Source organism: Patella vulgata, chromosome 4, assembly GCF_932274485.2.
Source record: "Patella vulgata chromosome 4, xgPatVulg1.2, whole genome shotgun sequence".
In the NCBI taxonomy this organism is placed as follows: Eukaryota; Metazoa; Mollusca; class Gastropoda; family Patellidae; genus Patella; species Patella vulgata.
This window is the reverse complement of record NC_065882.2, coordinates 24,874,675-24,901,850: the sequence shown is the minus strand read 5'-3', so window position 1 is coordinate 24,901,850 and position 27,176 is coordinate 24,874,675. Positions and strand designations below refer to the sequence as shown.

At 32.8% G+C, this 27,176-nt stretch overlaps 1 protein-coding gene across 1 annotated transcript in view; it reads right to left on the bottom strand.

Annotated features, from left to right (window-relative positions):
• The window catches only part of LOC126817487 (KICSTOR complex protein SZT2), a 119,426-nt gene that overhangs the window by 72,676 nt on the left and 19,574 nt on the right, over positions 1-27,176 (bottom strand). The window lies entirely within an intron of this gene.

Below are 27,176 nucleotides of genomic sequence, written 5' to 3'. Positions count from 1 at the left end.
AATAGCTAGCGTGTAAAATAATCATATTAACACTCATCCACTAAAGTCCACTTCCACAATTATGTGACGTCTTTTTTCTATATTTGGGTGCTCTATATTTGATAAAGAATGTATTTTCTTCTTTAAAGAGTGTGTTTTCTGCTTTAAAGTAGAGTGTTTATAAGAATGGGTGTTCTTCTTTAAAGCAAGTATTTATCAGAATATGTATTCTTCATTAAAGGCTCAATACCACTCTTGTTGTAACTGAATAATATGTCCCAATTTTTATTCTGGTCAACAAATTGTACTATTTTACAATATTCCAATTAATTGATGATACAAATTTCATCTTAACAGACCTAATTTAAAAAATTGGAAAAATTCAATTAAATGATTTGAAAAGCCTAAAATAAACCTTTTCAAATGTGGCTTGTATTTATAAATATTTTCGAACCCTCTGGACAAGTAAAATAGGATGTAATGGATAATTTACAAAACAGGTAGGACACTTAAACATCTAATACTTAGAATAAGGCTATTATTTATTTTCTGGAGCTGTCAAGCCAGCAAGAGTGTTATTGTCCCTTTAAAGTAAGGTGTGTATCAAAGTGTGTAATTCTGATTTATATACTGGTAGTGTGTATCTCAGACTGGGTATTTTGCTTTAAAGTAGGGTGTGTATCAGAGTGTGTATTTCTGTTTTATAATAGTTTGTATCAGAATGTGTATTCTGATTTAAGGTAGAGTGTGTGTCAGAATGTGCATTCTGATAAAAATATTAATGTTTACAGATTTCACAGAACACAGTAAAAAGAAATTGTGTTTAAATATGCAACAAAAATTGACAAATTGTGACCATTAAGCCTATTTATCTTGTTTGAAAATTTCAAATCAAAATATTGAGCATTTCCAAAAGTATGGCTAGATTGGCATTATGGTATTACCTATCTCATTAAAGAGATTTAATTGTGTGAACAACTTGATAACTGTCAGATCGTTTAGGTCTATAACCTTGTAAAATGAAATGACTGGTGTTTTATGCAACCTCATTAAGCTTATAGATATGGTTATTCAGGCAATAATTCAGCATTGAATTTGAGGACTTAAAGAGATTCAGATAGTTACACAAGACTTAAAGAAAGGTTTACAAGAGTCTCTCCCCATCCCTTATATAGTACAAGTATATGACTGTAATACAACTCTTTTATTTTTAAATATTTTGTTTCTTTGAAACAAAAAGTCACAAACATTCCAAAACTTGAGATGAATATACCAGATAGTTATTTCCTAAGAATTTTAGGAAACCTTGAATTAAAGGTGAACCTACCTTGTGCAAAAAATCAAAGGAGTATCAAACAAATTTCTTTTTCCTTTTCTACATTCCCCTAAGATAATATTTTTGCATTTGTTATTTAGCAATTCCTGAACATTACAGTCCTAACATTTTTCAAAAGAATTAAAATTTTCAATTTTGGGACCTATTTTCAAATTTCAGTTATTGATAATTTGTTCATACTGTTATGAAATCATTCAAATTTTGAATTGATTTGTAGAATATAGATATCTATAACATATTGTTTGTTGTCGGTCACTTTCGGCAGTACTTTGGGTGACATTGACAAAAACACTCATGTTGGTGATTAGTTGGACCCCAAAATGTTTTATATTTGAGTGTATATAAGAATGGGTATTATACTTTATAGTGAAGTGTATTATACTTTACAGTGGAGGGTATAAGAATGTGTATTTTACTTTACAATAGCGTGTGTTTAAAAATGGGTATTACACTTTATATAATTATATGAGTCAGGGCTGGGGCCATTACATTGCCAATGTAATTAATTACATTACCATTACTTTTTAAATGTAATCATTACAATTACTTTCTCATTTTTAGCAATGTAATTAATTACCATTACCCATTACATTGAAAGTAATTAAATTACCATTACCCATTACTTTATGACTATATAAATAAAAAAACATTTTCAATAGAAATTAAAAAGACAACCTTATTTTTCTGCCATGAAGTACCTACAAAATCAAACTAAAAATAATCCCTTGATTCACTTAACATCAAGGAAAATTTTATAGTGACGGGCAGTGGTGATAAAAACTGACATTTTCACTGTATGACTTGAAAAATGAATCAAAACTATAGTTAATTAACTGTATTTTCTTTTAAAGCGAGAATTTCATATTTTCTAAGAAAGTTAAAACATAATTATTTCTATGTCTTTTGCTCAATAGGTTGTCAACTCACTATTATACGATCATAGGCATTATTTCCCACACTTGACACCGGAAATAATAACACAATTACCTCCCTTGTTTTCCTATTCCCCCAATGGAAAAGCTATCTTCAAACGTTTGAAGGCTTTATTTTAAGGCTTTATTTTAATACATTTTAAAAATATAACTTAAAAATATGAAATTGCAACTTTAAGTAATTTTTAAAAAAATTGAATCAGTCCAAATAGTTTTTCTATAATATATTGTATAATAACTGGTAAATTATTCAGCATGACTCTAAGTCTAAAACAAAATATATATTAGTTTTAAGTAACCATAAAATGATGAGATACTTGAAGGTCATTGTTTGGTTTGTCACTTGTTACCTTGAGATTAAAATTAAAGTGCAGTAAGACTATTTATTGTCTTTTAATCTAACTGACTGATTGATTGATTGATTGACTGAGTGATTGGCTGCAAATTAGTATTAATCTTTGATTATAATATACATCTTATCAGAAATCCACTTCTTAGGTTACATGTCTAATAAAGGTTCCTACATAAAAAGTAATAAAAGAAAATGTTTAATGCCTTCTTATTTTTCTTATAATTTTCTAAAACTGATTTAAATCTTTTTTTTTAGAATTATAATGAATTGGATTTGTGTCAGATACACTTAATTACTTCTTTGGTGCTATAAAATTTGAGGCTTGTCATATTGGAAATATTTATATATGCCATAAAATGTAATTGAAATGTAATTGACCATTACATGATTTTTGGAATGTAATTAATTACATTTCCATTACTCATTACTTTTGAAATCTTCCATTACTCATTACATGACCATTACTTAAAAAATGTAATGATTACATTCCATTACCATTACCCCAGCCCCGAGTCTATAAAGAATCTTGATAGTTCATTTTGAATGAGAAATAATTCACGATTTTCAAAACCAGATCTTTTTGAGTTGGAAGTTCAGACTTTGTATTTTTGATACAGGCTATTCTAAATGGTCCCATACTAAAGAAAGATAAACTGGGGTTGCAGCGTATTTAATTAATTCCAGAAAAGTGAGATATCAATTTCCATTGTAAAAACAATACTACTATGTGGATAGGTTAAATGTTAATGAATCCACTCTTATTTGAAAACAGAGAATACTTATCTCCTACATTTATGTTATTATGTCATCATCTCTTAAATATACCATATGTTGGTACTGAGCAACCTTTCTGTTTCAGAATTCCAATCTCAAGAACATTTGAAGAAACTATTTATATTTTATTAAATTATTCAGTAGTCTGATTACTGGTAGATCTGAATTGTTTGAAATCCAGCTGTGCATTTGATTATTTCTCTTTTTTAATTCCTGTTCTGTGGCATAATACACAGTGTTAAACTGGTTACCTAGCTTAAGCAAATGTAAGTATACTTTCATTCCTGCCATTTCTACCTAGTATGACCCTTTCAACACATCTAAGATTGGTACTTATTTCCCATGATTTCATGACAGATGAATGTAGATCATCTTTTTTTCTTTCCCTTTTCCCCCCTTTTGAAGGGCAATTTATGTTGACTTTTTGTGTCTAGATTTTAAAAAAAGTGTATGAGTTAACATACTCTGCCATGTTTTCACATATATTCATGACTTTGAGGAGGAATGATGAAATCACGTACAAAAATTACAGGTACATCAGTCTACAGATTCTTTATCACCATTTTGAGCTCTTCATGATTATAAAGACTAAGATCATCATTATTTTAAAAATCCAGCGGTTGCCAGGCAAGATATGCCCACATTTTGCAAGAGATGGATAGAGAACAAGCTAAAAAAAAAAGCAGCGATTTTTCGTACAATCAGGGGCCATAATCCAGGAAGTTATAGTCTGAAATGCGCAAATATTTGGGACTGAGACATTGGAGACCAAAAGATATATTTTAAGTTTCGTCAAAATCGGATAACAATTGTGACTTCTAGAGAGTCCACAACCTTGGTATTACATACTTTTACACGTACAAGGTGCGGCCATTTTGTCCAAGAAATTTTGGTGTCAGTTTCATGAAATTCGAACTCAACCATCATTAGGGTGTAACAGGGATGTACTCAAAAACGTTTTTTTAAATCAGATCAAAATTGTGACCTCTAGAGGGACCACAAGCTAAAAACATGATTTTTCGTACAATCAACGGCCATAATTCAGGAAGTTGCAATCTGATATGCGCGAATATCGAAAGGAACCAAGATCTTTGGGTTATAAAGATGTATTTCAAGTTTCATCAAAACAAGATCAAAGTTGTGTCCTCTAGAGGGTCCACAACCTTGATATACCATAGATCTACAATATTTTCGTATGAAGGGCGGCCATTTTGTCCGACATTTTTGGTCCGACGACAATATACGTCCACATAAAAATGCTACAGGCCAAGAAATGGTATGGATTTAACATTGAAGACAATGTGTAACTACCATAATATTGATGCATTTGGTTTGATGAACTGCTTCATATTCCATAAGGCATGGCTTGCAATTTTTTTATTTTTTATATGAGATTACAAGCCTAGCAGCATTATTTTGGAGTTTATCAAGGTGCTGGTTCAGAAGTCTATCATGGATGTGAATAGACCCTGAATTAATGTTTCTGATGTAATAATAGCATGATTTACTGATGTTATTGATGCATTGTTCTAGATACATTATGGATCAAAATCCACATTAATATTACTGTATTATGAGCTGAATGTGCAAATAGGTCAAAAGAACAGAACTTTATCAGTAGACAGACTTTGTGACTCACAACTGTCTACTGATAAAAGTTTTGATCACCTGGGAAAGCCCTACAATTACATAGTTATTAGCCTTAAGGACTCCCTACATGCTGAAGTCATTTGAGACATAAGAGCAATGCTTAGATGATGCTTACTCAGATTTGATCAAACAATGTTACTCAGCATCTTGGGGATAGAGCAGGACACTCTTGAAGGGACAAATTTAGACATTTATACTTCTTCTGCAAAAGGAAGATGTTTTGCTTGTTTATAGTGCTTGCTCAGATCTGTTTAAAGGGGAACAATAAATTAAAGTGAAAAATGAATTGGCATAATTACTGTCATAGAATGGAATATATAACAACATTCTTTACTGTTGAAAAATAAATGTCATGGTTGTTATTTCTTGGTTCAACCACTAGATCTCCTGAAATCTATCTTTTTGCATAGTAGTTTGGATGGGGACAAAAAATGAGGCCCAGTGTACACATTGGTATGCACGTAAAAGGACCCTTGACAGTTGGTATTTGAAATAAAAGTAGGCCTTAGTGCCACTGTTTGGGCAAAATTTTCCTCATAGCACACTGTATGGGATATGTCAGTCTTCATTAGCCAAATCGGTGCAGATCAGTAGGATGTTAGCCCCATTTTATTTCTGTGCTTATAAATTTTCCAGCATTATTTGGGGTTATCTTTCAATTCAGTGCATTAGTAGTGTGGAATATACTTCTAGAATCTGCCAAACAATGTGATTCTGTGTCTATTTCTAAATGTAAATTGAAAATTTAGTTATCATCAACAATCCAAAAAGAGAACATTTTCTGGCACCTAGAGCATTCCCTAATGACTGCATATTAGAAATACTGTTATTATCATCATTATAGTCGACGAAAGTGATATCGCAATCCTAAATTCATATAGAATCTGTCCTACATGTATTTCTAAAAGTTTACATGTAGTCTTGAATGAAATTCATCTCACTCTTTCAACTCAAGTAAACACAAACATCCTTTATTAATTATAATAATACTTTATTAAAATATAAATGAAGTTACATATAGTACATCAAAAAGACTCTTATTGTGATTATATTCGTAGTTTCTCTGTACCAGTTTATCTCAAACACATCCAGCTTTTTCTTTGGTTCACTGCCAATGTCTTAAACACCATACTTCTTTAAATTCTTTATATAGCAGAAATATATGCATTTATAAAGAAAGGTTGCAACATACAATATAATAAAATAAATATGTTTAATCCCCTAAACAGTAAGCCTAGTAATTGCATTAATGGAAGATCATTTGTACAAATTTATTCTGAAGACTCCGGACACAATTTCCTGGCCATCAAAAGTTAATGCAACATATCTAGCTCCATTTGCTTTATTCTTTTCATAAACTGTATAAAGAACCAGCCCAGAAAGCATGCCCTGCCTCAACCATTATAACTAGCATTATTTACAGCTAAATAGTACCATTAGACTTGTGTATCATTGACTGAAACTACTAGGTGGAAGTTTGTTAATTATGTGAACACCCCAAAAGGGAAGTGACATCTAATGTTCAAGAGAGTGTAAACATAACATGTCTCATCCACAACACCTATTACTTCTATAGAAGGTAACTTTAATTTGCAGAAATAAAAGCCTAGCAGTACTGCATACAATTATTATTGTAAGACACCTACCTTATTTCTGTGTTCTGGTTTACAGGTGATTATTAGATTTATTTTACTTATTAGTTAATTAATTGATGTTAACAGGTGAGACTTGCAGTTGGAGGAGTTGAATCTCATCCTTTATCTGAACAGAGATGAGATAAAACTCTCTCCACTACATTGAACACCTACACTAAAGTTCTTCATTTATTCTTCTTCTTTCAATTATTCTTAAAACTGTTTCCTTTTAAACACTAGTACAATTAACCAATTAATCCTGATACAAAGCTAATAATAAATGACTAAGCAAACCTTATCAAATCTTAGTTTCTGGATGAAATGAACATTGTATTCCAAAAATACTTGTTTTACAATTTTAAATAAAACCATCCTTAATATAAACCTCTGTTTCAGCCTTAAGTGTTGCAATCAAATTATATTACATGTTCCTAAAGCATAAATATGATGATTGTTATCAGGAATGCACATTCACTTTGAATATTGATTTTTTTCTATTAGTTACAATCTTTCAAATATGACCAACACCTTTTTAACCATTACGAAAAATTGGAGATAACATTAATAACATGTGATTCATGGTTTAAGGAAAATCTTTAATCAGCTTAATTTCCTTGTTTGTTGATCAAAAACAATCACCATGTTACATTACATGCACCCAAAAATACAAACAACTTGACAAATATGGATATGTACCAGCGTAACAAAACATGGACACCAAATACAAACAATAAGTGTTAAAGAAATATATATCAAGTGAATGGATTCGGGTATGCTGTAGTTGTCAACATCTACAATTGCTTAGCAGGATTTTTTAATTACTGTGAAAGTTATCAGGCCTACCTGAAGTTTATTCAAATAATTTACAAGATTATAACATGACTCAAGCCACGCTTCCACACCTTCTTTTTCTTGTTCATTAATAACTTGTAACATGCTATATTCTTACAACCTACTATAAATTCTTTTATAATAAGTAAAATAAAAAGTGAAACAAACTGCGACCTGTTGCTAGGTTTTGTCGATATTTGACCCTTCAACATGAAAGCTAGTAAATAAACTTATCTGATAAATATATCCTAAGATCTACTATAGAATTAACTATCTATACTCAAAAGAACCAAAAAAAAAAAGGCTTAATAATATTTTATTAATATTATCCTTAAAGACTTCAGACTTCAGATGCTACTGAAACTTTCTACTTCGCTTAATTACTTTTTTAGACATGTGCATAATGAAGTAGGTAATTATTGCAAAACGGTACACATTATGATCATAATAAAAAAACACTTTAATGAAACAATTTAATTTACTCATACATTATCGAAACAATCCTTTCAGAAACTGGTATTTAACATACCAGAAGTGACCAATTTCCACATGACTTCCTTAGATCTGCTTTAAGACATTTGACCTGTATATTGGTTGAATAATTGGGTTGTTTTACTGAAGAAATAGATGAGCAAACACTAGCCATGTGTACTTATACATATATTATACTTATATCACTATATCACCATGCAAACTATAGTTACCCATATATTCTATCAACTAGAAAATTCTGGTATGTCTATTTAAAGAGAATGTATCACAGAGGGTTGATATTTTTTTAATCGCATTTGGCTCCAACCTGATAAACTCACAAGTAACTCTATTGAAAAGTTTTAACTCCATATTATTGGTTGAATAAGTTATAAACTGGACAGAACTAGTCTAATCACTCAGCAGTCTATTTCAACAGATGTACTATATAAAACACTTATTTTGATAATACTGCATAAAAATCCCTAACTTTTAAAACTAAGCTCCAACAAAAACCAATATGTCAAAATCTTACCAAAACATCAATTTAAAACTGACTCCAAATCTTAGCTTTAACTACATTTGATTAAAAAATCCATTAAAAAGATTAATTTATACAGAAGTCCAACCAAGTGAAATTCAATCTCCATGGCTGTGACTAGACAGTTATCAGCAGACACCAGGTATACTACTGTATGACACCAGTCAACTGACCCTAAACTGACTAAGTCTATTATAATCATACGACCAATATCACACAAAACTAAGGGCTTACATGCATAATGTATTATAAGTTGTGACACTAATGCTCTTAAAACCAAATATTAGTATTACGTCATATGCTGTAAGAATGTTTAAAGTATACAGGCATCACCATTAAAGGTCTCCATACCAACACATTTTATTACCTGCTTTTAGATAAAATTTTCTAAGAACATTCTATTGAATCCAGGCAGTACCTTTTATAATTTAAGTCAATATTTAAAATCAGGCACTTACATAACATCTGATAAACGGATTCTACTTAGATTGCATGGAACCTGTTATGAATGAAAGAACATTTGCAAGACCCCTTATAATCTGTAAAAGATTTGCTCAAATTTTTGAAGAAAAACAATTTCTGATCCATTATTATAAAAATTTACTGACCATTGGCAGAAGCTGTGAAAATAAATTTGTTTATAATTCATGTTTAAAATATTACAAAATGCAGTGGATATTAACATAAAGGTGTAATTAACCAAGGAAGTTGATTGGACGTTGTGATTTATCAATCAATTATCAATTTCTAAGTTAAAAATTCATAACTTCCTTGCATTAAAAAACACAGTAACCTTCTACTGTTAAGGTCTCATATAAAAACTAGCCTTGAGTTTCATGACTACACATATATGTATGGTTTAGAGGATTAGTTATGAATATTGATATGAAGGTTAACCTTTATTTACCCACTTATGATATACAACTAGAACCACCTTACTCTATTGATATTCTAATTTCTTAAAAAATACTTCAAATATCTTAAAAACATAAGACAACCAAGGTTTTCTATACAATAAGAGATCTGAATGTCTTTTCTAAGCGAATCTTAATGACCTTTCAACTTCTTTTCTCTTAAGAAACATTTAAGATCATGTCCAAACCTGCCATCACATACTGACAGTGAGGGATTTTCTGATACCCTCGGACAGCTCAGAGCTTTAAGTAGGTTTAAGCGACGATACACCCACATTTAGTGTAAAGTGAGAATCTCCACTTACCAATAGTGGACCTTGTTTGTAACTGAACAAGTTTAATCTCTGTCACTGATATTCAGTAGATTTAGACTTCTAGGTACATAGGTTTATCACTGACTAAATTCAAAATAGGGTCAATAGCAATTAATTGAATAATTTCAGAAGTTCGCATAGTCAAAGTTGTACATATTTGAGGTTTTTTCTCTATACCAATTTGAAAAGATCTAGAAAGTCTTGGTTGTATGTACCTTTACTTTAATTCTCATACACTATTAAAAAATCAATACTTTTTCTGTTTTTTATTTTTCAAATGACATAAAAAGAAACATCCTATCTTTTATATAAAATATATCAAATTTCCGCACAATCTGACTAAAAAAAAAAATGAAGAGATTAATTTTTCAAAACGGATGAAACCCGTGAGACAAGACTTAGAAGAGTAGTGTTCCCGTGACATTTTGAAGTGTTTCTTAAACACTTACGCCTCGATAAACTACCGTGCTCAAACAAAAATTATTTCTGAGATATAGATAATGTTGTCTAAAAGTTTGTGTTAGGAATGATAATGCGTTGAAAGATAGTGCAGAAGGTAGATACGGACTGTTTGGGGTTCTGAGAAACCTGAACATTTTTACTGATAAAACTCACGTATCTTGTGTACTAGTCAGATGGTACTTACTAGGTTACTCACAAATTTATTCATCAGAGCCTTTTATTTGAAATTATGATATATATAATATTAATTTTGTCAACTGTCTTTTATACATGATCAGATGCATCTTATCGCTTGCATATATATGGCTAACTGTAGATGTACACAGTAGAACAAACTGTAATATCACACATTACAACCTGGGTCACGATATACTTCCAATAAATAAAGTAACCCAATAATAATAGGAAAATCTTTTCCAAAGATAGGTTGCCAGGCAAAGTAACATACGCCCACAGCAGCTAAATCATTTGAGCAGTCGATAAGAGTTGTTGCATATTTATTCTTTTGTAGGTAATTGGGGACATTTACAAAACAATTTCATACAGATCAGATAATATTTTTTGTCATTTGAGGGTTCACAAGGTTCTACAAACTGAAACAAGGGCCTTAACTCTGGAAATAATTTAAAGAAATTGTTGAAATTTGACAGGCTTTTTCACGGTACTAATTTGAATAATGCATATAAATTTCATACAGATGATAATAATAACTTTTGTCATTTGAACGTTCACAAGGTTCACAAAGTAAAACAAGGGCCATTACTCTAGATGTTATTAACGGAAATTGCTGACATTCAATACGATTTAAATGACGCATATAAATTTCATACAGATCGGCTGATAACTTTTGATGTTAGGGCATTCAAAAGGTGCAACAAAGTAAAACAAGAAACATAACTCTAGAAGAAATTAATGGAAATTATTGAAATTAAATAGGCTTCTTCATCTCACTAATGTAAACAACAAATGTCAATTTTAAAACAAACGGATGATAACTTTTGGCGATAGAGCGTTCACAAGAAATTATGGATGACGGATGGATGGACCAATGGATGTGGGCAACGGCAATATATGTCCACATTTCCATGTGGGCGTATAAAAATCCACCTAGCATAAACCCAGAACTCTTGCTTCACTTCATTTCATACTTCATATATCATAAACCCACTCAAATCTGCAATGTTGAAACAAATACTACTGATAATTTGTGAATGGCTGTAAACTGAATTTCAGAAATCATTGACAACCACACCTTTCCAACCAGTGTGTTTTATACAGTGTACAAGTAAATGGACTACTGGTGGATACTACAGATCAACAAAATTAAAGCTGGCATGATACTATATACCAAAAAACAAGCAGTAAAAAATGACAAACACACCCACATGATATAAAATATACCACCAACTAAAGAAGTGTAACATATCAACGACCATAATAATTATAAATTAAACATATGCCTACTTGTATTTATTTGAAATCTTAGCTTGCCCTGACAAAATGTCCTAACATGATTTAAAATGATTTATGTACTAGATTCTAACAGAAATAAAATGTTAAATGCAACTAATATAATAAAATGCATAATACTTATGCCATTTCCAGTACCAAAGAGTAACACCATTCACCTCCATTAAATAATTCTAAATTTAGAGAAACAACATTCAATGTCTTAACTTCTTATGAAAACTTTTCAAACTCTTTAAAAAACTACATCAATTCTAGCAGAAAATTGTAATTCCTCAATACTATAAAAGTATCTCTAACCACTTTACATAGCCAGTTTTGCTGATGTCAATGAGCTGGAAGAGTTAGATCTGACAAAGTATTATTATATAATGTCCAGGCCAAATCTTCCAACTTACTGACATATGCTTTTAACAGAAACACCTCTTTCTTTTATCATTCACTGTCTCAGAATGTTCTGGGAAAGAAAAAAATAATTACTTGAAAAATTGATTTCAATATTATAAAAAAAGCATTGTTACATATTATTCTCTGATTTTAAAAGTGAACAAATTCATTGCAAAATAAATTTAATTATAGCTTAGAAAATAAATTTAAACTTATTACAGATGATGCTATTTAGCGTTAAATTATTTGCGAATTGATAAAAGCCAGTTAATCATAGAAAAATAATTTTCTAACCTTGCTAAGAGTGTTTGATTAGACTGCTTGACAACTCTGATATGAGTAGTCAGGTTTATACAGGTATATATCACTGCCAGTCATATAAATTTTAATACAAATATATGCCATAGTAAAACAAGGACAGTATATTTGTGCATGACTATGTTTTATCTTTCCTCTACAACAATTTTATCTTACGAATTAATACTGTCCCAACAGATTAAATTTCAAGCCACATAGATATAAATGGGTTAACCATGTTAAAGATTGTATAAACTTCAAAGTTATCTTGAGATATTGTAAACTTCATGCAATAATTCATGTTTAAATTTGCTGATCCAACTTACAACATTAAGTTTAATAGAGTTTTTTGGGGCTTTTCAGTATACTAATTCTGTCAAAATTTGGTTAGCTTTTCACTTAGTAAATACTTCAAGAAACATTAAAAATATAATCTGAATATTATATAAAGTGATATTAATCTAGTTTATAGACTGGCAGTACATATATATTAAACATAATAATTAAACAATAGGATACATATTGTTAAACTTATACAACCTGTACTGACCTCAACATGATCCTAGTCGCTAACATACTATCAGTGACGCCCCCTTTACTTGATCTTGCTAATATCACACTCCAATTTAACTTATAGTAAATTATACTAGATGTTATCGGCTGATACTGTGACAATGATTTTACGTGCATTCGGCTTTATGGTCCCTCTTCTCTGTACTTTGACACCAGTCGGGGTCAGGATGAGAGAGGGATATTGGAAGGACCCTATTTTCTATAAAGGGGTGATCGAGCTGACTATCAGTGGTTAGAGATAAGATTATAACTAATGGGGCAACAGGTGAATTTACCTATGTCAATAAAGGTATACAGTTGAAGATAGTAAGATTATATTTACGCAGTATGACATTACAATATCCACCTGAACCACCTTTCTTAAACAAAATGGTTTCATCCTCAAACTTTGGTCCTGATTATAAAATTTCACAAGTCAAGACTGCATAAGATAAGACCTGTCACATAGTCCTATTGTAAAGATATAAATTAAGTTCTAAATAAACATTATCAATAATGACCAATGGACTAAAGGTTCGCTAACTAACCCATCTTTTACCTATGGACTGCTAGATTATCATACATATTATATCTTCTATGTTGACTTATCGATACTATTGTTCAAATTTAACATCAACATACCCGTAACACAACTTCAGTTTTATCATATTAGACTCTGGTTTGTCTGATAATTTTACAAACTTGCTTTGAACATGATTGCAAACAAATCTAACCCTGAATTTTCAAACTACACCTCTTTTTTTTTTATCTTGAAAAAGTTTTTATGGTACATGTTGACTCAGGTTTTAAATATTTCAGATAATTTAAAAATAACTGATTTCTATCCATACATCCATCCATCCATCCATCATGACTTTTACAAGTTATGCTATTGCTAATAAATGAAATGAAATCAAATGGAGTTTAACATACTACTGTTCTGCTCCGAACTGGGTTAATGAAGATGGGCATACGCTATACAGTGTGCTATGAGGGAAATTTTGCCCATTCAGCAGCACTACGGCCTACTTTTATATCGAATTCCAACTGTCACAAGGCATCTTTACCCCCCGCCCATTGCTAATAAATAAAAAGATTTCAGTGAAGTAAAATCTCAGTTGATATAGGTTAAATTCATTGCATGCTTCCACTAAATTCATACCTTTTGAACACAAGCATACAGATTTCTGCGACCTTCATTTGTTTACATTAGGGACACGACATATTTTTCTGAATTATGCAGGGTTTTTTCCTAGGTGAATTGAGCTGAAAAATTCATTTTTTGCAAATTTTTGACCTAGCACTATTTTTTCGGTCTGGGATCAGCCATTTTCCAAAATACCGACCATTTCTAGGTGAATTTTGATTTTTTTTACGATATTGTATTAGAAACACTTCGAATAGGCCTTCTAGGGTGTCTTTTATAGGGTTTTCCAGGACGACAAACACAAATACAACTAGAACTGCGACGCAGTAATGACGGGTTTCACCTGTGCCATGTTACCCTTCAACTTATGTCAATTCCGGTGTCACGTTACCCTTCAACTTATGTCACTTCCGGTACCAATGAAACCGTTCAACAGATTTCCACATAAGCATTGCACACGTGTTATAAAATAGTCGCAGAATCAACCAAATCCAGCAATATTAATACCATTTATATATTTGTTACCATGTGTTACATGTCAAAAAAATGACCCTGACAAAATTTGTTACTAATTTACTGCAAAGTTAGCAGATTTTCTAATGGGAAATTAAAATGCGCAAAAAATCGTTAAAAGTGAACCTGACAAAATTTGTTATTTCTTGACAAGGGAAGATGATATATATGATCGTATTGATCCAATCTATATGCCCATTAAAATCAAATATCATAATATTAATCGAACAATAAATATAACTCATTACAACAATTATTTGTTTTGAAGACTAAAAATACAGCTTTTGCCAAAATGACATCAAATTTCAAATACAATAAAGTTTTTAATTTTTAAAAATCCAATATGGCGGCCATTTTCCATCACAAAATGGTGGAAAACGTCAATTTTTTCATCTATTGAATATAAAATGAGATTCCATATACTGAGTACTGAGTACTTTATAGGTTTGCAGGACTGACAAGTGTGGATACAATATATTTTACCAATTTCAGTGATCCAATATGGCGAAAATCCAATATGGAGGAAATTTGGCGGAAAATTAACCAAACGAGTATAAATAAATTGGATATATTTTCTAATATGTCCTTTATATAGTTTTGGGGGGTCAACAAACTTGAATTTAACTGATTTTTCCGATTTCATCGATCCAATATGGCGGCTATCTGACGCCATTCACAAAATGGCGGAAAATTCACCAAATTAGTATAAATATACTTTTTAAATGTCCTTTATAGGATTTTGGGGTCGATAAACACGATTATAAGATAAATTTTCCCTTTCTAAAATCCAAAAGAGAAGAGTTGAAACATCAAACGGTACATAGTACATACAGATACAAAGATTTTACGATGCACAAATTGAAATAGGCCATAAAGAATGTGATAAAAGATAAACTAATTTATTAGAGATATGGATACTTTACTAAAACTAGTGCTCTCCTAGATATGTATTTTGTACATTCTGACCTAACACACTTTGAATATGCTTCGGTACCTATCCCAAGGGTGAGAGATGGTACTTTTGGAAACATTCAGAAGCCTGGCTACATCTGTCTTGGATTCACCTACTTGTAACCGACCGATAGCATTGTTGCGTTGGTCTTCGCTCAGATGTGGCATCACATGTACAACTGATTTTGAAACCGAGAACCCAAGGTATTTTAGAGGCTTTAGCTTTGGGTATCACCGTCTCATGCAAAAAGTTTGCGAAGCTGTTAAACTTATGTGTCTTGGTGCAATCAAGCGAAAACAAATTTCGGCAAAAAAGTATGACCAATCACAATTAGTGACCTGACATTAAAAACCAATAATGACATTAAAAATAAGTAAGATTTATGGAAACAAGGATCCCGTTCGAAATGTTTGTAATACAATATCGTGAAAAAAATTGAAATTCACTTGAAAAAGGCCACCATTTTGGAAAATGGCTGATCCCCGACTGAAAAAATAGTTTTAAGACAAAAAATTTGCAAAAAATGAATTTTTCAACTCAATTCACCTAGGAATAAACCCTGTACATCATTTCGATATATTTTATCCCATCCCTATTTACATTCAGACATGGAAGAACTTGGTCCCTGGAACCCTATCAAGAGGCCACAAAATGATCATGGACTCTGCATAAGGAACAATAAACAAGATGTCCGGTCCAGAATATTTTACTTAAAAGGCTTTTATTACAACCCAATAAACAAAAAGAGGCAAAACAAAAAGTCAAAAAGAATGGGACTGGTTGAACAGAAAACCATTCAAAATTATTATTATTTTGAAGAATTCAAACACATACAGAAAAACAGAAAATGGCAACCTTAAAACAACATACTGGATAATCATATTCATGACTTTTAAGATTTTCTTCAATGAAAAGTCCCATTGATCACATAGACATTTAAGCCATTGCTTCCCTACAGCTCACGAGGGCTGGGGACCACGTGGCTAAGTGGGTAAGACGCTGGCTCGCTAGCCTGGAGGTTGGGTGTTCGATCCCTGCATTGGCCGAGAAAGTTCATCCAGATTTTCCGGCATGGTTTCCCCTTGTCAGTGATGCAGGACGGAGGGCCTGACAAGGACAGCTGTCTAGTCATTCGGATGGGATGAAAAACCGAGGTCCCGTGTACATATTGGCGTGCACGTAAAAGATGATTGACCACTCGATGATTGACCACTCGACATATTGTCAGTGTTGTGGGCATCAGAAACGTGGCAGATTCCTGATGTCCCGGCCTTAACAATCTCGCCGTTTTGAAGCAGATCCTAATAAACTTTTTGGTTAGATTTGTAACCATATATGAGACCTGGATTCATCACTTTCAACCAGAATCCCAAATTCAGTCATTTTCCTAGTAATGATGATATCATGTCAGCTGTGAATGACTTTTTAGGGCGGCTGAACAAAATTTCTTCCTGTGTACACCTCAAAAGGGACTATGTAGAAAATAAATGGAAACCATCGACTTTGTGCAGGTCTCCCACAGACCACAATATACATCCACATGAAATGTGGGCATATAAAATTTGTGTTCTGATAGTTTGGACATTCCCCAAATAATAGTAACTAAACACAATAATAAATATATCAGCCTTCACAGGAATATACAGTACCATTAATAATAATTTACATCTACACAAGGACATTAATTTAGGGGGAAAAACCTAACCAATCACCTAAGTGAAAATGTTGCTTACAAAGCTATAATATATTTAGCTAATTATGAATATCTTAATTATACATGTACTTAAATAACCCTGACATTCTAATATATATATATATTCTAATTATATAATACCAAACAATCATTCATTCATTCATTCATTGGTGTAGGTTTAATCTATTTTTAGATGTAATGGATATGAAACTACTAATTGTGTCAATGACTAATGAACTCTCTACTAATATTTTACTGTCTACCATATCTGATGTAACAATCACCACTACCATTACAAAAAGTTTTCAAATAGAGAGTAATAGATATGATGGTATAATTTTAGTATAAATAAACCTGTAAGAATTTATTCTGAGGCATGCAGGTAAAATATCTGACTTTACAACAGATAATTAATTGCAATTATGGTGTACTTACGGTTAGGCCAAAATGCAGAGTGATGCTTATTACAGCTTTGTGAAACAAATGCTTATTTGAGCAAGGTCCTATTAAAGAGTGCTCTGTAATATCAGGACACCTCCTATTTATTTTTGCGCCACAGAAAAAACAATACCAGTATTTTCAGGATTTAATTTTTTTTTAATAAAACAGCATTGGCAGATAATAAAACATATGCTCTTCAACTTGAATTGATTTTATTTCTTGTAATGTCTGTGTAGTTTGTCTTGTCTACAGGTTTGTCTTATCTGATTTGTTTTGTGTGTAGTGTGGTTCACTTGTACTTACTACCAGAGTCTTCGGCAATACAAACACAAATTATTGGTTCATTCCAATCAATAGTGATGTTATCTTACTTATGGACTCCTAATTTTAAAACCAGTACATGCCAGCATGCACTTATGCCTGTGAGCACGTTTTGTAATGAGTCTCCTTGATGAACGAGGCTAAACGTCAGCGCATAAGAGAAATGTCAAACCGTATATCTGGTGTAGACCGGATTAACGAGACGGTCCAAGCATCTGCCATTCAATTTGTACAGCTTGTATATTTCAATGAACAAAATTGATGAGAAATCACAAAAAAAGTTTTAACTGAAAAACTTATCAAAAAAATACGAAATGCAAATATGCGTTATGCCTTAATATGTAAATAGTTTCTAAGCAATTAATGTATAATTTGATGACACTATGAGTTCACACAGACGAAGTAAATGTTCTCAAACTTGTTTTGATAATGTGGTAAAAAATGATAGTTATGTTGAATGTATCAAGGTCTGAACATGATGATGCATGATGTACAGATACTATGTTAATCTAATCTACATGGTACAATATAGACTCTATTATCAACAGATTACCTATATCTTATATTAATACTGATCAAATTTCAATTGTAACAAAGTTTAAATCAATCTCATGACTATAATAAGATAGATAAAGTTTATCTTATGATGTCCTTTGATCCTTCATTATATAGTACATTATTTAATCAGTACATAAATAGGTTTGGTATTTAATAGTATTTATAACATCTACTAGCATGTCTAATGTCTTTCTTTTAACCACCCTCTCTTTTAGTCTTTGTCCTTGTTTTAGATTATCAATTAAAGAAGTTTGTAAAACCTCATTATTACTGAACAAATCATTGCTACACACACTCACTTTGTTGCTTGACAATTTGAATCAGTTTGGAGTCTGATTTGAGAAATCTGTCGGAAACAAAAAATGGACGCAATCTAAGTTTTTCTTTAATAAAAGCAGTGCTAAATGATGTTTGTCTATAACTAAATGGAAACTGGATTTGCGAAATTCAAACACAATCTAATTTTGCTTTAATAAAAGCAGTTCTAAAAAATGTTTGTCTATAATCTGAATAAGCATTGCCAGAAATGAGTCAAAATCAAGATTCTAGAAAGACCAGTTAAAGAGAACTGGTCAGGAAATGATTGGACGACAGTGGGTAGGTGGCAGAAACTCCTTGATGGGTTAATCAACAAATTAACAAATAATTTTATATTTTGTGGCTTTTTATGAAATTTCAAGCACAGATATATACGTGTATGTCATTCAAAGCTTTGTTTCTTTTGTATATTCATATGTGCAGTATGCAGAGGTGTTTACAAATATGTATGATGTTACGGAGTATGGTTAATGTAAGATCATGTTGATGTGGTATAATGTATTTATAATGGATGTACATGTATTAAAGGGATAGTATGTTGGTATATTTATATATATCTATTAATAATATTTGGATATACCTCTATATAACAGATAAAATGATGATTAAAGAAAATGGTCACCTGTTTCTATATTCTGAGAAATAAGCAGTTGCAATGCAAGATACGTTAGATACACCCACATTTTCCAAGAGATGGACAGAGAACAGTTAAAGTCGATAGGGCTCATCCTCTCGATGTCCCAAGTTTTAACATTTTAACAAATCTGTTAAAAACTCTAGTATCTATTGTGTTCACAAGGTTTTGGGAAAGGGGAGTAACTGAGACTGGGAAGGTCATGAACACTGAATATTTATAGGGTTTGGGAAAGGGGAGTAACTGAGACTGGGAAGGTCACGAACACTGAATATTTATAGGGTTTAACTTCTCATGACCCAAAAGCTTCACACCAAATTTGACATAAATCTGTTGAGAACTAAAGTCTCTATAGGGTCCACAATAAATCTGAACAGTTGTCTGGACGGAGAGAGAGAGAGAGAAATAGGGTTTAACGTCCACTCGACACAAACTAGGTCATTTCGGGACTAACATATGGTTTAATTTTATTTACATAATTCGCTTGCGCGTAGGGGTCTTTAGTAGTGGGAGGAAACCGGAGGACCCGGAGAAAACCCACGAGGTTGGATTGTCTGGACGGACATGACCATAGATATAATACAAGATAGGTTGCCAGGCAACGAAACATACGCCCACAGCAGTTAAATCGTCCGGGCAGTCAACAAGAGTTGTCGCATATTTTTACTTTTTTCGTTAATGAAACATTTATAATACACTAAAATCTGATTAAGAGCAACAACTCAGAAAACCATTAGAATTTGTTTGGTTTTTATAAAGTTCTGCCCCATTCTAACGTTTTGTATACAAAAGTTTTAATACTATATCATGAATTTGGCTGTTCCAAGTCATAAAAATTCATTGAAAATCAATATACTTGTTCCTCTCAAGATCATAAACTCTGTGTATCAATCTGAAGTCAATCGGATATTAACTTTGGCCTCTAGAGCGTCCACAATATTTTTTAAAGTGATCAAGGGCCATAACTTTGGCAGTAATTATCAGAAATCTTTGAAAATCAATAGGATTCTTCGCCTCGTGACCTCAAACACTGTTTATAAATTTAAAGTCAATCAGATATTAACTTTAGCCTTTAGAGCATCAACAAGGTTTTTTGAAGTGATCAAGGGCCATAACTCTGGCAGTAATTATCGAAAATCACTAAAAATGAACAGACTTCTTCGTCTCATGACCTTAAACACCGTGTATAAATTTAAAGTCAATCGGATATTAACTTTGGCCTCTAGAGCGTCCACAAGATTTTTTGAAGTGATCAAGGGCCATAACTCTGGCAGTAATTATCGAAAATCGCTGAAAATCAATAGGCTTCTTCGTCTCATGATCTTAAACACTGTATGTAAATGTAAAGTCGAGGGATCACATGGCTAAGTGGGTAAGACGCTAGCTCGCTAGCCAGGAGCTCAGGTGTTCGATCCCTGCATTGGCCTAGAAAGTTCATCCAGATTTTCCGACGTGGTTCTCCCTTGTCAGTGATGCATGGACGGAGGGGCTGACAAGGAAAGCTGTCTAGTCGTTTGGATGGTACGAAAAACCGAGGTCCCGTGTACACATTGGCATGCACGTAAAAGATCCCTTGGCAGTTGGAATTCGATATAAGAGTAGGCCGTAGTGCCGCTGTCCGGGCAAAATTTCCCTCATAGCACACTGTATGGCGTATGCCCATCTTCATTAGCCCAGGTTAGGAGCAGAACAGTAGGACGTTAAACTCCATTTCATTTCATTTCATTTCAAATGTAAAGTCAATCGGATATTAACTTTAGCCTCTAGAGCGTCCACAAGCAATTGTGGACGCCGGACGGACGGACGGGGGCGACGACAATATACGACCACATTTCAATGTGGGCGTATAAAAATTTACTGTTGTGGTCATTGTGGTGTTTTTTTTGGTTGATTGGAAAAGGCTATTTTTTTGCTACATGTAAATAACTGTCAGTATATATTTTATATAAACAATATTATATGCAGATCAGTATTGTCTGAATTACAACATAAGACACAAATGCAAATTACTCTAAAGCAACCTTATGGAAACCAGCGGCTGCCAGGCAGGATACGCCCACATAGCTAAAAACAAAAACGATTTTTTGTACAATCAAGGGCCATAATCCAGAAAGTTATGGTCTGAAATGCGCAGATATCAAAAGGGACTAAGATTCTTGCAATATAAAGATATGTTTTAAGTTTTATCAAAATCGGATAAAAATTGTGATCTCTAGAGGGTCCATATCATTTGTATTACATACTTATGCACAATTTGCGTACAAAGAGCGGCCATTATGTCAGGCTCTTTCATTTCGATTTTTCCGAAATTCCAATTCAACCTTCATTATGGTGGAATGGTGATATATCTAAATGGTTTTTAAAATCGGAAAATAAATTGTGACCTCTAGAGAATCCACAAGCTGAAAATATGATTTTTCGACCAATCGGAGGGCACAATCCAGGACATTACGTTCTGATATGTGTGATTATCAAAATGAACCAAGATCTTTATGATAAAAACATATATTTAGAGTTTCATCCAAATTGGATAAAAACTGTGGTCTCTAGAAGGTCTACAACCTTGATATACCATATTTTTTTACACTATTTGCGTGTATGTGTGACCTCTAGAGTGCCCACAAACTAAAAACATGATTTTTCGTACAAACAGGGGCCATAATCCATGAAGTTATGGTCCAATACATGCCAATATCGAAAGGAACCATGATCTTTGGGAGATAGAACTATATTTCCAGTTTCGTCAAATCGAATAAAAATTGTGACGGATGGACGGACAGGGGCGATGACCAATATACGTCCACATGAAAATGTGGGCGTATAATAAAAATGAATATCATCTACTTAGTGGGAAATATTATCTAAATTTGACTGTTTTAACAATCTTTTGTTCATGCAGGGATGCAACTCGACTGAATTAAAAGTTTGTAAATTAATTTATATTTGGGTCATTCCATATCAACTGGACCAATGGTGGGAACATGAGCTCCTCCCCAAAAAATTATAAACAAGCCAACAGTGAGGCTGATGTCCCCCGCCGAAATCCCCAAATAAATAGATGACACATATTAATTAATCGCACATCTATTTTTTTCCAAAGTATCGAGCAATCAAACTGATTATCAACTATACACTAAGTTTCATCACTCTCTATCAGATAGAATCAAAGTTATCTTGTCCCAAAGCAGGAAATTGCTTATCTCTGCTTAGCTTTAGCTCAATATGTTAATCATTGAACTCAGTCAAGACAAACATCTACATCAAGTTTAAACATTCTACCTCAATTAGAAGAAGAGTTGTTGAACTCAGTCAAGACGAACATCTACATCAAGTTTAAACATTCCACCTCAATTAGAAGAAGAGTTTGACCAATCAAAATGCTTATCACTCCTTAGCTTAAACAGAAAATGCTCATTATCGAACTTAGTCAAGTTATTGATGTGATAAAACTATACACCAAGTTTCATCACTCTCACTTAATTGGAACTAAAGTTATCGTGTCCCAAAGCATCAACCAATCAAATTGCTTATCTTTGCTTATCCTAAGCAGAAAATGCTCATCTTCACACTCCATCAAGGCATTGACCTAATAAACACCTACACCAAGTTTGAACATTCTAGCTCAATTAGAAGGAGGGTTATTGTGTTCCAAAGTCTCAGCCAATCAAATTGCTTATCGCTCTGCTTACCCTGAGCAGAAAATGCTCATTATCGAACTTAGTCAAGGTATTGATGTAATGAAACTATACACCAAGTTTCATCTCTCTCACTTTATTAGAACTAAAGTTATCGTGTCCCAAAGCATCAACCAATCAAACTGCTTATCTTTGCTTACCCTAAGCAGAAAATGCTTATCTTCACACTCCATCAAGGCATTGACCTAATAAACACCTACACCAAGTTTGAACATTCTAGCTCAGGGCTTGCCACGAGACGCGAGTAATTACTCGTGCGCATGCTACGCTCGCGTAAAACCAAATTTACGTGAGTGATTAAGTACTCGCGCAAATATAAAAAATAATTTAATCAGAAATAATTGAATATCGTAATATAAAAAGCCGTAAACAATTTGTATGCCTTCATATCGATGCACTATTGCGCACGCGGCGTGTCTTTCCAGTGCCAACTGTTGTTACTAACAAGGCATTGACCTAATAAACACATACACCAAGTTTGAACATTCTAGCTCAATTAAAAGTTATCGTGTCCCAAAGCATCAACCAATCAAATTGCTTATCTCTGCTTACCCTAAGCGGAAAATGCTCATCTTCGAACTCCATCAAGGCATTGACCTAATCAACACATACACCAAGTTTGAACATTCTAGCCCAATTAGGAAGAGAGTTATCGTGTCCCAAAGCATCAACCAATCAAATTGCTTATCTCTGCTTACCCTAAGCGGAAAATGCTCATCTTCGAACTCCATCAAGGCATTGACCTAATAAACACATACACCAAGTTTGAACATTCTAGCTCAATTAGGAAGAGAGTTATTGTGTCCCAAAAAGTGTGACGGACAGACAGACGGACGGACGGACGGACAGACAGACGGACGAACCCATTTTAATAGTCCCCTGCTTTCTTCGAAAGGCGGGGGACAAAAACATATGTCATAGTATATGGCCTTAAACTAACAAATCCGAAATTATACCTTTCTAGGTCGAAAAGTCGCTGAGATATGGCCATTTGAAATTAGGGTACTGAAACGGATCATAAATTCGGTAATTTTTTTCAGGTTTTTGAGTGCTTTAAACTCACATTTCTAATACACTTTTGGTGTAGATAATTTAGCATCACACTCATTGTACAATGCATACTTTTCGCGCCACCAGGTGGCAAAATGTGGAACAAATGAACTAATCACTTTTCTTTTCAGGATTTCCACAGCCTCTGGTAAAGTCACTATTGTATACACAAACTCCAAAATTGGCATAGTTAATAGCAATTTGTCTTTTATCAAATCACAAAAAATTATGAGTTGATGGGATATATACTTTTCCAAATATCCAGTCTTGGAATTCAGTGCACACTGAAAACATACAAAATATACCCCTATTGATTTTTCAATTTCGGTCATGTGGGACAGAGGTTAAAATTCTGAAAAAGTTTGATAAGGAAACTTCATTTTCCCTACTATAACATACATTAAAGTCTATCTTGTGTATTTGATGGCTTATATTTTTAATTGGTACTTGAAATTTGTGCGGTGATGAAGTTCTAATGGCTATTGAGAAAATTGTTGACTTCACACGTTGATTTTAAAATAACTTCTAAATGACCTATACTCCTCAAAGTATCTATTTAGAGTGACTTTTTGCAAAGATTACAAATATGTAATCATTTTGGATGTACATTATAGTGTTTCAATTTTATTTTGCCTCCAAAATGAGAACAAAATGGTTAATATGCTTCACAAATTGGAATATTGGGTTTTGACATCAGATTAAAATTATTTCTGAAAGACTCATATTTGTCAAGTTAGATCAACTCTTAACATAGAATAAGAATAAAGACTCTTTTGGGATCCAGGGAATATCGTTTCAATTTAGTTTTGCTTTAAAAATAGGTGAAAACTTGTTTTGTTTGATCAGAAAGTTGAAGTAAAGTAGGCCTTATGTGGTTTCGCTCTCACCAGATGCCTCAAAAGTACAGGCTGCAATTCTTAACGCATCGTCTTGAAACTTTGCATACTAATTATTCCTTATACCCTAAGGATGTTCCTTATTGTTTTTGGTGCATGCCCGACCCCCAGGGGCAGAGAGCCGCTCATTTTTTTTTAAATGTGTCAGTCTGTCGCATACAAGCGACAATTCTTAACGGATTGTCTTGAAGTTGTGCATACTTATTCCTTATACCCTAAGAATGATCGTTATTGTTTTTAGTGCATGAAAACTTTTTATGCTTATTCCTTATACCTTTAGGATGACCGCTATTATTGTTGGTGCATGCCCGACCCCCAGGGGCACAGCAACGCTCATTTTTTGTTTGTTTTTCACCTATGGATGCAATTCTGAATGGATCATCCTGGAACATGACAGGGGTCGGGCATGCACCAAAATCAATAGTCGCACATTGTGTGTGATGCTAAAAGTTGTCTTAGATTACAAAGTTAGAAATGTGAGTTTTAAGCACCTGAAAACCTGAAAAAAAATTACTGAATTTATGATCCGTTTCAGTACTCTAATTTCAAATGGCCATATCTCAGCGATTTTTGGATTTGTTAGCTTAAGGCCACATACTATTTACATATATTTTTTATATTTTTTTTGGAGGGTCATGTTCCCAACTTTCCGAAATTTGGTCCACTTGACATGGAATGACCCATTTATGTATCTCGCATAAATTTGATTGCAAGATTTGCATTGTTTTAAAACATTGAATTCTCAGTTACATATAACTGAAATAAATTATCTAAAGTTAAAAACCTAGACAAAAGGGCCATCAGTAGAACTAGAACAGATGTAAGCCTTTACATGACAAACAGTGCAAATTTAAAGAAGATGTTCCTATAATAACGACACAGCTACTTGGATCAACATTCAGAAAGATTCTAAGAATGTGTTAGTGACATCATCAATACTACCAGATCTTATAGCATGATATCCCCAAACATAAAGATAAGTTGCCAGGCAGTTAAGTCATCAAAGCAGCAATGGCTATCACATTTTTATTCTTTGTAGGTAATGAGAGTATTTACAAGACATTAAAAACTGAAAAAATTCTAGTTTGAGTTTTCAGAAATCAATGAACATGAACACTGTGCATCAGCAGATGATAACTTTAGCATATACAGCGTCCACATGTAGGGTGCCCCACACAGCCAAAATTTGCCGTATTAAAAGTTGAACATGCCATAGAGAATGTGCACGCTGTGACTAGTCCCGAACTGATTAGTGGCTAGGAACGAATTGTGAGAATAACCAGCAGTATAGTCAATGAGGCTATAAATAGCCATCGCACATGAAATTTTCAACAAAACTATCAACTATTAAAGCCGTAAAAAATTTATTGTTAACGATTCTGAAGAGCAATAATATTTAGCCGATTCATTGTTACGGCAGCTTTAGAAACTATGTTCGTTTTGTTTTTTTAATTTGCTATATTATGAACTATACCGTTAGGAGAGGCATCTTTTGGTGTAGTAAAAGTAATACCTCCGAATCTCCTTAGTAAAGCAAGAACATGATACCAGTAGTAGTTTCCTTTTGTTTTTACAAGGTTCTCAAAACAATCGTTAAGCTGCCTAACTAGCAAGTTAATAAATTAGATTTATTGATCTAGCTTTCTGTAATGTTTCATTGAAAATAGTCTTGATTATCCCAGCGTGTTAATCAGCTGGAGAACAGTCAGTAGACTGGTTAAGAGGAACTAATTTCACATCAAGGGCAGATAACCTATTTTGCACTAAAAATATGCCCGGATTTAATGGCATTGGATTGTTAACTTTTTCAGTCTATTTTTTTTATTGATATTAAATGGTTATAACTTGTTAAATACAAGATGACCGTTTATTTAGGGACTATAAAATGTGAGATGGTAAGTTAAGACTTGTTATATTACGGTCAAATCTGTCTATTTGTACATCAAATTAAAGTTAGTTGTATGTTGATTCAAATAAAAAATAAACAGATCTGGGTAGTGAACAGTTTGTACTTATCAAGTACTACCCTAAATTAAAACTACATGCTGAAAAACAAAAACTATAA